We start from the raw sequence: 15,016 nt of genomic DNA, 5'->3' as shown, positions 1-15,016 counted from the left end.
AAAAAAAAAAGGTTATGCAAGGTACTTAACACATTGACTGCCGCATTATACGCCTGTGCGTTACCGAAAATATGTAATTGCATCAAACCATCTATCTTATTAGATGACCCCTTTTTTATTATAATTAAGAGATAGCAAAGAAGGGGGGCATTTAACTAGATAGATGGCCTTGTATCAGGTGTGAGTAGTGGTAAAGAAGGCGTTAAATGAATATATACTATTACATAATTTTATTGTTGTAGAAATATATATATATTTTTTGTTAGATGTTTCATGATAGAATGTTTTTAGCTAGAAAAACAAAAATACTGTTAAAAAGAAATAAATGCAAGAAATTTATGTATATTTCTCAGATATGATGTGTTCAATAAGCAGCAGTCATTATTTAAATTCTGTGCCTGTTTAGCCAAAGAATGTGTAAATGAAAGTATGAAATGATATTCTCGTTTTTATGATTTCCACATCTCACCAGCAAGAAAAATTTTGATACCGGAATGAAAATGTAATGCCATCTAATATCAGATGAACAATACTTTAATCAGATACAGGCAGATGAACAATAGTTTAATTGAATTTCGATTCTATGGTTTCCAAAGTCAAATTAGCTTTCTTTTTTATTTGATAGGAGGAAAATACATTATTTACATTAGAAAGGTAAAACTTATTTACATTTAATAATCATAGATTTTTCAAAAAAGGCATGTTAAGTAAGAAACATATGTAAATAAAGCAGGATAAGTCTTGGTTTCGATACAATATTGGCATTTCGTAGACAAAATACAAATAAAAATATTTTAATATAAAATGTAACAAATTAATACAAATATAACATTTGCTTTCCCAAATAGGGAGGTCCATTGACCATAAATCAGATTCCAATGAATGAACATTTGACTGTTTTAGATTTCTCCACTGGTATGGCTGAAATGTTCTGAAAATGAAATAATTATCCAGATGTTGACCACGCCATTTTTTTGAATTATAAAATTCATTTCCTAAAATTCACTTTTAGCTTCGGAATGAAATGTTAATAAGATAAATCAATTAATCATTACTTTTAAATGTAGAATCAAATTGGTTTGGAAATTCAAGAGCGTTAGCAATTCATCACTGCCTGTTCAGAGGCGAGGAAAACAGTTATACTTTTTATTGCTATACGGTATAGTACGACTATCCGATTAACATCATAGAATAGTACCAAAAGTGCTCAATATCATAGAATAGTACCAAAAGTACTGAATATCATAGAATAGTACCAAAAGTACTGAATATCATAGAATAATACCAAAAGTGCTTGATATCATAGAATAATACTAAAAATGCTCAATATTATAGAATAGTACCAAAAATGCTCAATATTATAGAATAGTACCAAAAGTACTGAATATCATAGAATAGTACCAAAAGTACTGAATACGATAGAATAGGGTCAAAAGTACTGAATACCATCGAATAGTACCAAAAATACTGAATATCATAGAATAGTACCAAAAGTACAAGATCCATTTCAAAACGTTTTTGTTTAGTTTTAATTGGGTTATTAATTTGATAAAAATTAAAAAATAATCTTTTTAAAATGTAAAATTAAAATACTTTGGGGAGTTAACAGCGATATAAATTCATAAATAACGCTTCAGGGGGGGGGGGAAACATGCATTTTTGATATTTGAAAAATAAAGTTCGAACATCTAATTAATAAACAGAATAAAACTAGAATTACTCTATCCAGCTTCAACAGTCCTTACTTAACTTAAAAATAGATCGTTAATATGATCAATCAATCAATAAGACATTCTTTATAAATGCGTAACTGAAATATTTCGGAAATTCAGGAACTCCGAATATTCAGTGTTGCGTATTGGGAGGGAAAATAGATGGTGTTTTTGACTTCCGAATAGCGCAATTCGAATTTTCGAAGAATATTGCCAAATGTACTAGCCTCTAAAATTAGTCAGAAATCGTGCAAAATCTTTCAAAAACAGCCCCAATATAATTACTACTCCACCTACAAACCAATTTGAAGTGGAGGAATTTTAAAGAGCTCCTCTCTAGCGCAGCATTAACCATACCAATTACCCAAATGCTTAACTTTAACCGCTTCCAGAAAAACCATTAAATCGAGAAACATTTTTCTACGCTTTATGATACATAGCAGGACCACGAAGAACAACACAATAAACAATTTTCTGCAGAGAAAAATATAAATAACGATGCGCGTAACCCCACTTGCTGTTTGAGGCTTATAGGTGATAATAATGTTAAAGCAGAAAGAGGAGGTTCTCCAGCATTAAAGAAAATTGCATTTTTGACTAGGAGAAATAATTTTTAATAACATTTTCTTGGATCGATTTCAGATTTATTTATGTTGGCTCATTACTTGAAGGGAGAAGATTTTCATTTGTAATTAACTTGTTTTCGTCGAGGCCTTCGAATTAACATTTGATTAACGAGCGGAAACGTTTGAGCGATATCTTTTATACAAATTAAAATGTAGCTAGAAAATTAACTAAACGACTTTGGAATTCGCTCTTTTTCTGTGTGTATTTTTAAATTTTCAATGCATTAAAAGAAACTCAATAAACTTAATGGTTTAACTCACGATAGCTTTGTAGGTGATTTTGAGAAAACTATCCTAAATTTTTATTTCAATAGTTCAATTATTGAGTTAAAAAACGTTTTTAATGATTGTTTATGAAATGGAGGAAAGGCACGATTACATAATTTAGAATAAAAGCCTTCAAAATTTTTATCATATTTCCATCATTTTCTTCATTGCCTCAACTTTTATTTGAAATTCGGTAATTATTTTTCATGCTTTGCGCAAATGTTAACTTCTTAGTCGATTTTTTTTAGTTTAATGACGTCGTTTGAATTTATTTATGCAGTGATGTGAAGCAGAATTTCTTAGATTCCGCTGAGTTGTATGAAGCCCAAATAAAATAGATGTTTATCTAAAACTATATTGGAGTCGCGAACAATTGTGCAAAAATTATTTTGATGATTGTTTAAGAAATAAAGAATGAATTCTATTACATAATCACAGATGATTCTTAACACGCAAATTTCTTTAAAATATCTACCAAAAAATTTCCAACAATTTGTTGAAATTTCGTTCTCAATTATACCTAAATTTCAATAATTTTGTTCTTTGTCATTTACTAAGTATAGAGGAAATATTGTAATCTTCAAAAAATCCAAACTTGAGATTTTGACATCATTTCCACGTCCATGTTAACTTATATTCGAACAGTCGGATAGACAGACTTCCACATAACGGATTTTGCTCAAAGTTTCATAGAAATATAAATATTTGGTCAAAGACCGAATACAAAATTTCACCCATTTAGCTCAAAGCGTTTTTGAATTACCGTGTTCATAGACAGACTGATGTAATGCCAAAAATGCGTTTCTTGTACTCGAGGAGGGGAGGGATCTGAAACGTTAAGATTCGGAAATTCGAGTTCGAATTTTTTTGGCGATTACAATATTTTATGAACTTTATTATTTTTGTCACGGACATACAGACATTTTCCAAAAATGATTTTTTCGTATTCAGGAAGGTCTAAAATGTGCAGATACGTCAAAATGTCGAGTTCGAATTTTTTAATGATTACAATACTTTCTCTGTAGTAGATATATGAGAAAATAAGAGACATGTCAAATATACTAAGCTTTTGTCATTACATACTAAGCGTAAAATTCGCCATACTGCGTGACTGCACAAGACAGTCGATAATGGAGGACATTTACGTTTGTAGACAATCGTCATCTCCCTTAGTTTATCGGTCTTACTTCCTTCCCTACTATATCCTAGTCCTGTCCTATACTTTCAGGGGATGCAGCGGATGCTGGGAGGCGGACAGAAGAGAATTTAGACAATCTAAATAAGAGGGTTAGGTCTCCCCAAAATTTTCTAGCATAATCTCAAATAATCTTATGATGCCAGCGATGCTTTACATGACATTGTCGTGCGATAATTACAAAGTATTAACTTTTGGCGTGAATTTAACATTTTTGCTGAATTTATCGTGCCATCCTTGGCGATTAATCCCTGACATGTGGTTAATAGTAAAAAAACATCGAATTTGTGTTTTAGACGCGTTTTTTTCAACCGACTGAAACAAAAATTTGACACAAAACTGCAGTTGCAGTCACAAAATCCCATACAAAACTCGATATATTGAAGTCATTGCGTTTTTGAATGATCGAGTTTATATGTTTCTGAAAGTACAGGTCAATAAAATGAACTCGTAGTTGGATTTGGGTCAAAATTTGATAGGTGTCTACATTATAAATATTAAATCTTTGTACCGAATTTTATCTGTCTGGGTATTTTCGTTTTGTAATGATCGTGTTAACATATATTCGAACAGCCGGACAGATGGACTTCCTCTGAACAGACTTTATTCAAAATTTGATAGAAATCTGTAAATTTGGTGTAAAGACCGTTTACCAAATTTCAACCGTGTAACTGAAACCGTTTTCGAGTTATCGTGGATCCAGACAGACAGACATTTTCCAAAAATGGGTTTCTGGAACTCAGGAAGGTCAGGAGATTCGTCAGAATTGGATTTCAAATTTTTTTGACGATTACTATATTTTTTTGTATATTACGTGTACGAAAAAGTAAAAATACATGGAGAATATTCTCATTTGTTTGATTCTTGTACCATATAATAGTCTGTGTATTATCTGTAGGCGGTTCAAGGTCACATTTCCTACCTCGTTATTGGTTGTCTGGTACCAGTAAGCGGTAGAAAATGTGACCTTGAATTGCCTACAGAAAATACACAGACAATAATATAGGAAGAGTTTTACCGTGGCTAGTGATGGCTTTTAGGACTCAACCACAGTTCTCGCCTTGCTGTTTCGTTGTTCCGGTCATTCAGATCGAAAAATATTTCGTATTTTTTTCCTACTTTTTACACTTTAATTTAGAATTCATTGTCTTTCTCAATTAATATCTATTTTGTTAACATTTAATTTATCCAAATGCGTGACCTTGAACCGCCTACCGATTTCCTAGATGTATTGATTTATGAATTCAAATTCCCGATGCCGTGATCCACGCATTTCATTTTTATGATAGGTTGTTATAGTGAGAGCAAATAAAAAATTATATTTTTAAAACAAGATCTTATTCTGAAAACTCACATGAAATCAATACACTTCAAATCAGAAAAACGAAATATGATGAATTATTGAGACTGCAAAAAAAAAAAAAAAAAGTAGTAATATATTTGTAAAAAAAAAAAAAAATGAGCTGTCTTTTGAAATGAAATTTAAGGAAAGACTTGTAACTTCATCGTTTTTAGAATAACTTTAAGCTTTTAAAAGATTGGCATTGAAAAAAAAAGCAACTCAGTGAGAAAAAAAATCAAAGAGGTGCGAATAACACAATAGAGATGAAAGAACTGAAACGACATTCATAATCGATTGGACCACTTAAAACAAAAATATTCGCCCCTGTGGTCCGTAATTATCTTCCACAAGGGGCGAAAGATGCGAGGGGAATAAAAAAGAGCAAGCACGAATGACAACTAAGAATAGAAAAAGAAAACCCGCACCCTGTTTTTAAAAGACTTGATCAGCATCAGTCAAAGAAAATGGAGAAAAAAATCTTCCAAAAAACATCCAATAAACTAAACGTTCTATCAAAATGGAAAAGCAAGTGCGAAAAAAACATTGCCACAAAGAGGACTCAAATCGTGGCTAATGGACAATTTTCCGTCATTTTTTTTTTTCCTTGCACTCATTCATTTTTTTTTTCTCTTTCGCTTTTTCACTTCACTCTTAAGTGTTACTTTTAAGTTTTGAAAAGTTCTTCAGCTAAAAGGCGTTTTCTTCGCATGCGAGTTAAGGAGTTGGGATAAAAATTGGGATTTTTTTTCTGTATCTGTTTTTAAATGTGGGTTTTTTTTTCACTATTATCAAGTTTTTGAGTCAAAAGAAGAGCAATTTCTTTCCATTTTACCAAAATAAAATTTTCATTTCTTTAATTTGAAATGGAATTGGACGGTATGTTTTGGTGATCATATAATTGGTTTAGTTTAATATAATTAGATCCCGTTTCCAAAGTGCTCGAATAAATTGCAAAGTACATCACAATCTTAGATGTACTACTACTAGAATCTTCGGCTTAGAATCAGTATTAGAATCTTCGTCTTTCTTTTTTTTAAATTACAACTAGTCACCTCATTACCATAGAACTAAGCCGTATAAACAAGGGTTTTTGTGACTGGCTGTTATGCTCATTAATCTATTAACTATTTTTGACGAGTATACTCGTCATGGAAACAGTACAATATTTTGCGTTATGATGAATTTACTCGCAGGAGTAATAAGTAATGGCAATTTGCAGTTTGAATTACAATTTTAGTAAAACTAGAACATATTCGTAAATTTCAAGGTGTTTAAAATATTTTGAGACCAAGTCGAAATCAAAGGAATAAATAAAAGATAATTAATAATTATTATCAAAAAAGCCCGCATATAATGTGAATTCTTTTTTTAAAGTATCGTTGCGTTGTATTAGTTGCCCCAGAAGCAATTAAGCGACCATAGATTGTTTTAGACTATTCAATAAGTGGAGCTCCTGGTAATAAAATCCGGGATGAAGATACTTTTGTATATTTTTTACATGTTTTCACCAGGCGGCATTTTTTATGGTTCATATGCAAAAAAAAAGTGTTTTAGTTTAAGTAGATAAATATATGTGATTATTGAAATAAAAAAAAAAAGTCATTTCATTGCAACAACATTTCATATTACACATACTCTGTATTTGATGAGTATACTTGTTTTTCCAATACAACTTAGATACGCATTCTCCGAAGAGCTCGAAACAGTTAAAGTTAACTGCTCCAGCTTTCACATAAGAGGACAAAGGTCAACAAAAGTTCAAAAAATCTCCAGACTGTAGGTAAAAGAGTAGAGATTTTTTCCGTCATTTTTTTAATGTTTTTAAATTATCAGGGTATTATAATATTTTGTTAAAATCCTCACTATCCATAATGTTTTCCTCTAATTTCATTGAGTTCGATATATTATCTTATGGAATGCTGAAACGAGCCTATTTCCCCTCATATAAATGCCTATTTCCCCTATGTTGTCTTGCATACTTTCGAATCTGTAGAAGTATTCAGGGAATCTTCCACTTTCTGATGTTTTCCTTTAATTACATTGAGTTCGATATATTATCTTCTGGAATGCTGAAACGAGCCTATTTCCCCTCATATAAATGCCTATTTCCCCTATGTTGTCTTGCATACTTTCGAATCTGTAGAAGTATTCAGGGAATCTTCCACTTTCTGATGTTTTCCTTTAATTACATTGAGTTCGATATATTATCTTCTGGAATGCTGAAACGAGCCTATTTCCCCTCATATAAATGCCTATTTCCCCTATTTTGTTTGCATACTTTCGAATCCGTAGAAATATTCAGGGAATCTTCCACTTTCTGATGTTTTCCTTTAATTACACTGAGTTCGATATATTATCTTCTGGAATGCTGAAACGAGCCTATTTCCCCTCATATAAATGCCTATTTCCCCTATGTTGTCTTGCATACTTTCGAATCTGTAGAAGTATTCAGGGAATCTTCCACTTTCTGATATAATTTGCATTAGTATCGGGGGTATTATTCTTTTTATAATTTTTGGTTCCTGTATGAATTTATATGTTATGCGTCTTTTGTACGACATAATCCATGAATCTTGAGCTGATGGTCAAAACAGAATATTAAATGAGTGTATGGTTATACTGATATAATGTACTGTAACAGTAATATATTAACAATATATTAAATTATTATTATAAGTATTGAAACATTTCATTTTTTTAAATTTCCACATTAATTCACGGATGCTTTACTCATGATAATAGATTTAACACTTACCAGGTAGCAGATTTCTGTGGAATCTAATTCCAAAATTTTGATTATTTGATTCCGAAATTATCTAACGTATATTTAGAAGATAGCTTGTAAGACTTATTAACACAGTATCCTTATAATATTTCACGACTCTTTCTCGAATTTCCCGTTATTTAATTTTTGTCTGCATATTTTTGATAAAAGTTTCTACATATTATTGTTCCAATAACAGTGCGTTAGTAAAAACTTTAGTGTAGTTATTTCCATCTTTTTAATCCTTAATGTGCACCATTTATAAAAGTTATCATGGAAAACTGAAATCAGTGAATGCCGATATTGTCCAATGACTGTCGAATTCATATCAAATAGGTCAATGACGGACCGAACATTTGGACGACCTTGTACATTCGATCCAACATTCTATGCATGTCGAAAAGCGCCGATAAGCTCTTGTGAGAAGTGAAACAAAAAGCTTAGAAGACACAGCCAGAGAGGCAAGTAATTTAAGTTGTTGCAATAAAAAAGATTGTATTATTATTATATATGGATTATATTATTTTTTTATTTATCATTTTTTTAATATTTAAAATGCATCGTTCGTTTTAGCTCCAACTGTTACTTTTGATATAAGTAATCGTTGCTTAATGTGATCATTTCGGGATTTACGAATTTGCTGACATAAACGATTGGTAACAATAACAAAATGGGATAAAATTATTTATATTTTTATAAAATGTCGGAAAAAAAATATAAAATCTTATTTTAAGTATATATATACATATATATAAATATATATATGAACTTATTTTAAAAATACCAAAAAAATGTTTAATTGTTGCCAAATTACAGTTTACTTATATATAATTTGTACTTGTACTTTATTTAATAATTTGTAGAATGATGTCGCACATGCGTTTTAAAATATCAAGAGCTTCACTCATGTTAGCATTCATGGGAAGCTTATTTATTACCTCTCGCCAGTAATTCCTTAATGGTACATTTATATTTTTTTCTTATTCTAATTTTTTTTTTAATTGTTGAATGTTGAAACTATATTTTAAAATATCAAGTGCTTGACTCATTTCGGGGGCCATTGGAGGTTTTTTTTCCAATACATTCGATCTGGTTAGAACCATACGCGTTTATTGCTTAATTTTATTTACAAAAAATTGTATATTTTCAAAATTTTATGAAGAAAAAAAACTTTGTCTTCCATTCTACTGCAGGGTTATATCGATTAATTTTAATAAATTTTCACACTTTTTAAGATTTTTAATTTTATCTAATGCTAAAATCACGTTTTTTCTCTATCCCTGTTACTTCCATAATTCAGCTGCTTGCTGACCAATAGAATTCAAGACAGATGTGGTGAAGTAGCATCAGTTTAAATCAATCCAGACCATCCTAATCCATACAAAAATATGTAAAATCCATCTCATCGGAAAAACACCTTTCAGATGTTTCCTTTATCAGCGGAACAAGAATTTCCTCGAACGTGCATCATTAACGCTGCTTGAAAATAAAAAAAATCGGTTAGTTCTTTGTTTCAAAACTGTTAACATTAAACGATGTAGTGATCAAGCGAATATTTCTGGTTACATCTGAATACGCCGGCTTAGAACTAGAGGTCTAGATGTGTTTGATAATACGAAAAAGATAAGATTAACCGCCATTACATTAAGCCGCTTTCATCAGACCATTCAGCTAATTATTTTGTCATTTTATATTGTTTTTGTGTTTCATGATTACATCGTTTCCATTTCTTTTTTAAATAACAGCAGGAGTGATCTTTCCAAAACTTTCTTGTATACTCTCTAATAAAGGTGTTATCGTAGAAAACGTCTTACAAGGCATTGGCATGCAACAGTTACGAAATATCAACATTTGGCGTGAATTTAGCCCTTTGGCGTGAATGTACCGTGGCATTCTTGGAGAGTGTTTTTGGCGATTAATCCGTCGCATGCGGTAAATAGTATCAGAAAAATTGAATTTGCGTTTCAGACGCGTTTATCTCAACCGACCGAAACAAAAATTTGACAAAAACTACACTTGTAGTCACAAAATTCCATACCAAATTTGATATATTCAAATCATTGTGTTTTAGAGTTATCGCTTTTACAGGTTTCTTATGGTACAGACTGACAGACAGTCAACCCCTTCTTGGATTTGGTTCAAAATTTCATTGGTGTTTATACTATAGATGTTAAATCTGTGTACCGAATTTTATCTATCTAGCTCTCTTCGAGTTTACTTATATTCGAGAAGCTCGGCAGACAGACTTCCTGAATGAATTTTATTCAAAATTCGATAGAAATATAGAAATCTGTTGTAAAGTCCGTGTACGAAATTCCATTCCTTCTAGTACAAAGCGCTTTTGAGTTATCTTTGTCACAGACAGACAGAAGAACATTTTCCAAAAATAGGTTTTCCAGTCTCAAGGAAGTCTAAAACGGGGGGAGATTCTTTAAAAACTCGAATCGGAATTTTTTGACCATTACTATACTTTCGCTATACTACGTATACGAGAAACTAAAAATTACTTAAAATTTTACTGTTTCCTAATTACAACCCAATTTAAGTAATTTTACAATTAAAAATTTATATTTTATAATAGTTTATCTGGGAAATACGATGATCTTTTATATTGATAGAAGGCCCACTGGAATATTAAAGTGTTCATTTCGTTCAAAGAGATGTTTGTAGAAGTTTCTACTTCTCCTAATTGCATCAGACCACAACTGATAAAAGCAGGTTTATTACAAACAAATATCACTGCAGAATCCTAGTTCAATACTCAGTCCAAGAGACAATGCATAACGCTAATGGCATTTCACAAAAGAGAAAACGATCTGTTGCATTTTATTCGGAGAAATTTACGTTTACTTTTCTCATTCTCTTTCACTTTGAAATTTACATCTGGGACGCAAATTTGAAAATATTAAAAGACAAAACTCAGTGAATCGCATGAGAAAGACGTCCAAATACAACACTGTATCAAATTTACATTGGGGCATTCGAGAAGCGAAAGTAAATAACAATTAATCCCGATTAACAGTCGAAACAACTCAACCCTAATCTCTGTCGCGAGTTTCTACTATTTATTTTAAACATCTGGCAACAGAAGCGAAAGAAGACGACATAGGGGTGATGCCATTTGTCGTTTAAGAAAAGCCTTCCGCATAATAGCTTAAAGATCAATTAAGAAGGGGAAAAATCGAATGTTCTCCGGGGAGTTTTCCAAAATAATACCCAATCTCTTGAAAAATTTACCCCGAGGAAAAGCTATTACATTAAAGCATTTAAATGAAAATCTTTTCTAGTTTGACGGAGAAATGATTTTTAAAGCTATCTTAACTGTGTTATGACGATTTCGAACAAATAGACAATTCCGACGAAAAGAATTACCGAGATGTTTAGAAGAGGCTTTCGCAAATGACGAATTTGTTCGGGGGGTTATTTGTTTTGCACCTTTGCCTCTCCCCCGCCTCCGCCTATGTATTTGAACGGGGATCGTTCAAAAATTGAAAATAGCATTCCTGGCAAATAAATGGTATAGCTTTAAAAATTCTATAATTAAAAAAAAAAAAAACTTTCTGAGTTAAGTTTAAAATAAATGATTAAAAAATTATGAATTTTTATCTTCTTATTGCAATGTTTATTGATATTTTAAGTTTTATTTGGCATTTTCTGACATCACTATAAACCTATATATGCTCTCTTTAATACAAACCTGCCTTTTTTTTAATAACACAATTAGCAAGCAATTTCGTAATATTGTTTCCAACATAATTATCAACCAACGGGTGTGGTCACCCCGAAACTTTCTCGCATCACTAATAAACTTGTTATCCAGAGATTGCCTTAAATGACGTTGGTATACAACAGTTACGAAATATTAATTTTTGACGTGAAATTAGCATTTTTATCACTTTAAATTTAATTGGTGATTAATCCTTAGGACTCTTTAAGATATCTAAAATCGAATTTATGATTTTGGCCCGTTTTTCTTACACGATTGAAACAAAAATTTGACACAAAACTGCACTTTTGATCATAAAATCTCGTTTCAAATTTGACACATTTAAGTAACAGATTTTTTTGAATTAACTCTTTTACATATTTCTAAAAGTACAGTCCGACAGGCAGACAACCCGTTGTTGCATTTGGCTCAAAGTTTGACGGGTGTCTACATCAGATGTTAAATCCGTAAACAGAATTTTATCCAAAAAGATCTCTTCATCTTGCAATTATCATATTAATTTATATTTGAACAGCTGGACATCCTCTGAACAGATTTTATTCAATATTTGATAGAAATCTGAAAATTTAGTGTAAAGACCGTATACCAAATTTCAACTGTCTAGTTCAAATCGTTTTTGTGTTATCTTTGTCACAGACAGACTGACACACTGAGAGTTTTCAAAAATGTTTTTTTCGAATTCAGGGTGGTCTGAAATGTGGAAATGCGTCCAAAATCTCTAGTTCGAATTTTTTTTGACGATTACTATACTTTCTCTAAACAACGTATACATAAAAGTAAACAATTTTTTTATGTTAAATCCGCAATAAATAATCCTAAAATTAATTTTTATTTTTCGCTTTTCATTGCAATATTTCTAACTATTGTGCACAAGCGTTTTATTTGGTATTTTCTGATGTCGCCTACTTATGCACATTTTAATATAAACTTGCCTTTTTTTAGTAATCACAAGGATTATTCAATCATTAAGAAGAATTCCGTAATATTGTTTCCAGTATATTTATTAAAAATCATTTTTCTAGAGAATTTCGGAAAATCTTTTCATTAATTCATTGCATTTCATTACTAAACGATTTTTCAAAATCCTTATTTGAATTCAATGTTTCAAAATAGATCTAAATATTTATGAGCCGAAACAAATTATTATTTATAAGCAACACTATAATAGTAAGAGATAAACGTATCATCCACAGTAAATATTATGATATGATTATACAGGCGAAATTTAATTTCAGTAAGTGCCTCTTAATTCTCTTACCCAAGTCGCGAATGTCTCAAATATTTCATAAAACTTTGCGAATTACGCATTAAAATGATATATATAAATAAGGAATAGATTTGATTAAGTAGAAACAATTTATTTGTTTGCAAAATAATTATCATGTGAGAACATGATGTTCTTTTGAATCTCGAAATCGACAAAAATAAAGTATAAATGGCAATTTTCATCATCATCTCTTAATCGTATATATTTTTTTACCTGCTTTTACCAGTATTGCATTACTTGATATCATTTTTATATATAGAGATATATAGAGAGAGATATAGCGTTGTATATATAGAGATAATAAATATAGCTTTATTTATAAAGAAGCGAAAAATAAAAAGAATATTCGAATTAAGAAGACTTGTCATTATACTTAGTATTTGATTCAATAAACTGTTTTAAAAAACGAAGATTAAAAACAATGTAACTAAAAGAAAGGATACCGTGTACATTGAAATCGCTCTATATATGAAGGCAAGTGTTTGCCTTTTAAATGAACTGCAATTTTTATCCTATCTTAATGAAATTTGGCCCATATGAAGCTTTTCAAAAAGAAAAGAATTTCACTTTTAACTTTAAAAAAAATAAAAATTAAGTACAAATGTGTTTAATAAAGAAATTATGCAAGTTTGTTTTTCAGCTGAAATTTGGGAAAATAGTATCTGACTAAAATGATTTTTACACTATTTAAACTTTAAAAAGTGAATGATACCGACTGCATTTTTGTACAATTTTTCTCTAATTTTTATTTCTTTTCTATTTAATTGTAACAAATAATCTGTAACGATGTTTTTAATATGATGACGAATTTCGAACTAATTTCATTTTTATACCTATTTTATTGTGTGCTTTGTAAATGTAAAATAAAAAATTACATTTACTTCGAATTATAATTCTGATTTCCACTTTCATTTTATGAACTTCATCAACACTGTTCAACTAATTTTTTCCAATCTTGTTTGCTTCATGAAACAACTATTGCTAAATTATAAGAGCTCTATTTGATTTTAAAAATTGTCACTATTTTTCTGAATTTTATAAAGATAAGAACAAATATTTATAAGTTTGAATTTTTAACATTTGACTGCTGAAATTTCTGCATCAATGAATCCGAAAATTCTTTTAAAAACTATAGTGAATTGTTATAGATTATCACTACATACTGAGTTTTATTCAATGATATGTAAAAATATAATAGTGAATGGCATTCATTGGGTAAGACAGGCAATTTTGAGGAACATAAGGCTTTATAAAGAGCTCAGTATGAAATTAAACAATGGTAATTTCCTATAATGAATTTTATTACAAAAAATGATGATTACTGTTTAAAATTAGTTTTGTTACGAATTATTTCGTTTCTTGAAAATTATTTCATTATAATAGGACATTTAACTTTTATTCATACATTAAAATATATGTTTTCTGCATCATCTTTTATTACATACAATTACAATTGATATCTATATTAATATATTTTTAATAAATTTTAATTACTTTTTAATATGACTTCAAATTGACTATGAGACTCTGCTTGAATTCAATATAAAAATTTGTATTCCTTTTCATTTGTTTTTAGCTTGAACTCTAGTTTTTGTGATCAAAAATTAATTTGTACTTTCAAACATACTTTTTTTGTTACTAATTTTATTTGAATTATAATTTGTGAGTATAAGTTTAATGAAAGCAACATTATTAAAAAATGTAAGCAGAATAAAGAAGTATGAGAAATAACAGAGAAAATAAAGCCCAGAAAAATCCAAAATTTGATTTCGCAAATGAAGGATACGTAAAAGCAAAATACAAAATATTTGTTTTATTTTAGTATATCGAAAATGATATTGGAGTTAATTTTCACTATCAGTCCATTTAAACGGAAATTTAGCGTGTTTTATTAAAACCGTTTAATTTTTTATCCTCTCATTCAGGTTTTCTTTGAAATCTTACATTAACAAATCTTTGATTTTAATTCTGTATTTCACATATATTTATTTCCATTTTTTATTGAACTTTGCGCCTTTTTTTAAGATAATTTTTCCCATTCTAAATTAATATTTAATATTCTACAGAAGGCCATGAGAAAGCCCATAAAGTGTTAAAATAAAGAAGATATTACATA

The 15,016-nt window shown here is 29.9% G+C and overlaps 1 protein-coding gene across 1 annotated transcript in view; it reads right to left on the bottom strand.

Annotated features, from left to right (window-relative positions):
* Nucleotides 1-15,016, bottom strand: part of LOC129976001 (protein dissatisfaction-like) — a 120,184-nt gene that overhangs the window by 55,590 nt on the left and 49,578 nt on the right. The window lies entirely within an intron of this gene.

The sequence above is a fragment of the Argiope bruennichi genome, chromosome 7, assembly GCF_947563725.1.
Source record: "Argiope bruennichi chromosome 7, qqArgBrue1.1, whole genome shotgun sequence".
Lineage (NCBI taxonomy): Eukaryota > Metazoa > Arthropoda > Arachnida > Araneae > Araneidae > Argiope > Argiope bruennichi.
Note: the sequence above shows the minus strand (reverse complement) of the source record. Positions and strands in the feature narration are given on the sequence as shown.